This window comes from Octodon degus, unplaced genomic scaffold (genome assembly GCF_000260255.1).
Source record: "Octodon degus isolate 3935 unplaced genomic scaffold, OctDeg1.0 scaffold00107, whole genome shotgun sequence".
Lineage (NCBI taxonomy): Eukaryota > Metazoa > Chordata > Mammalia > Rodentia > Octodontidae > Octodon > Octodon degus.
In genome coordinates, this window is record NW_004524683.1 from 2,906,419 (window position 1) to 2,908,901 (window position 2,483).

The following is a 2,483-nucleotide window of genomic DNA, read 5'->3' on the forward strand; positions in this document are numbered from 1 at the left end:
ACTCAGCAGAGTACCAGCTCTGGCAAGGGAGTAATGTGACAAATAGTGGAGCATGTACAAGACGAAGAAATCACATCTGGGAACAGGAAGCCAAGGAAAGAGTGGGGCTCTCTAATCCCTTCTGAGGCTATGATCTTATGTATTAATGCTCTTTCCTGATGCTGGGACACAGTACCAAACACAAGGAGGAGCAATTTGGTTTGGCTCATGGCTTAGGACACTCAGTCCATGATCAGCTGGCTCCATGGTAGAACCATTATGATGGAAGGACAGCACAATTCATAATAGCCAAATCTTGCAAATGGCCTATATATCCATCAAAAGATAAATGGATGAAGAAGATATGGTATTTGTATACACTGGAATACTACTCTGCTATAAAGAAGGATGCATTTGATTCATTTGTAGGAAAATGGATGCACCTGGAGGCCCTCATGCTAAGTGAAATAAGTTACATTTAGAAGCCCAAATATTGCATGATGTTTATTATATGAGAAACCCAAAGTATACATAAATTAAAAAGCAAAATACAAGATAGATAAAAGGAAATGGATAAATCCTTTTCAAATGGAAATGGGATCAAGAGATTGAGGGAAAGGGGATGGAAGGGAAGGGTAAGATAATGTAAAAAAAAACAAAAAACAAAAAAACCACACGTCATGTGCATGTATCAGTTCCCCATGATGAATTTAATCATTGTATACTGCAAGCATGTACAAATAAAAATTAAAAATAAACATCATGGTGGAAGGAGATGGTGGAAGGAGGCTGTTCACCTCATCATAACCAGGAAGCAGAGAGAGAAGGGAAGAGCCGAGGAGGCATCACTCTCCAAAGTCACACACCTCTCACAACCATGCATCACCTCCTAATAGCACATTTAACTATGACCTCATCAATGGATCAATGATCCAATCACTTTCCAAAAGCCCCACCTCTGAACACATGAGACTTTTGTGGGACAGCCTAGATCTAGACCATCACACTGTAACTGCCTACTACTGGGCCTTTCCTCTTAGTTTCCACACCATCCCAATATATCACCCTGGAGACCAAGCCTCCAACATATGGACCCTGGGGAGCCAGATCTTATCACCCTGAATCTCTGCCATTTGTAATGCAGCCCGAAGAAGGTTTTCATGAGAGGCAAGAAGATAGGGCCACCTAATCTTGGACTTTCAGCTTCCAGAACTATGAGCTAAATAAACTTCTTTTCTTTATAAAGAACCAAGTATGAACATTTTGTTATAGTATCAGAAAACATATTAGTAAGAAAATGGACTAAATTTTCCTTATTATCTTGGACCTTGTATTTAGTTACACATTGCATTTCTTTGCAATGTGTCTTTAGTTTCCTTTCATCGGATATGAATTTTCAACTTTCTTTGTCTTTATGATAATTATATTGTAAAGTATACAGGCCAATTATTTTATAGAATATCTCTCATTTTGGGTTTTTCTGGATGCTTCTTCATTAAGAGATTCATTTTACACTTTTGGGCCAAATACTGCATAATGTTAGTGTCAGTTTTCTTCATCATTTGTAAGTAATTTGTGTATTGAGTACACAATCTCAGGATCTCACTACAGGATCTCACTACACAGATTGGACTCGTAGTGATTCTCCTGTCTTCAGCCTCCCAAGTGCTGGAATTACAGGTACGTGCCACCATGCTCAGTCTCAATTGCCATCTCAGCGCACCCTGGGGGCAGGGCCAGCACAGCATGCTGGGAATCAAACCCTGGTCCTTGCGTCTGCCTAGGCAGGTGCTTTAATGCCCTGAACTATCTGGCCAGCCGCTGTAAGTAATTTGTAGGGACATACTTGAGGACTGTACGTATTATGTTCCTTTTCAAACTCTCACTGAATAATTTTAGCATCCATAAATAGGCCCCTCTCTGGCATTTATCTAATTATTATAATAATAATATAAAGATTAGGCAAGCATGGTGGCACATGCCTGTAATTTCAACTACTAGGAGGCTGAGACAAGAGGATTACCAAGTTCGATGTCAGCCTAAGAAACTTAGCAAAATTCTGTCCCAAACTAAAATGTAAAAGAGGCATGGAGTAAGGATGAAGCTCAGTAGTAGAGCACTTGTCTAGCATGTGTGAGGTCCTGGATTTGATCTCCAGTACCATACACAAAGAAAATACATATATATTGTGTATATATTTTTATCATGTCGATTGTAATTCATTTTTTTTTAATTTTTTGAGATGGGGTCTTTTAGGCTGGCTTTGACCCCATTATGTAGCCCACGCTGGGCTCAAACTCATGGTGATCCTCCTGCCCCAGCGTCCCAAGTCCTGAGATTATAGGCACAAGCCACCATGCCCACCCTCATCAGTTTTTTGTTCAGATGTCTCTAATTTGTTCAGGTGGAAGCCCTACAAACTTTGTATTCCTTTGATATATCCACAACATGTTGAAAGCAATTTCTTTTTCTTTTTTGTATTTAAAACATGGTGCACAGGGTGT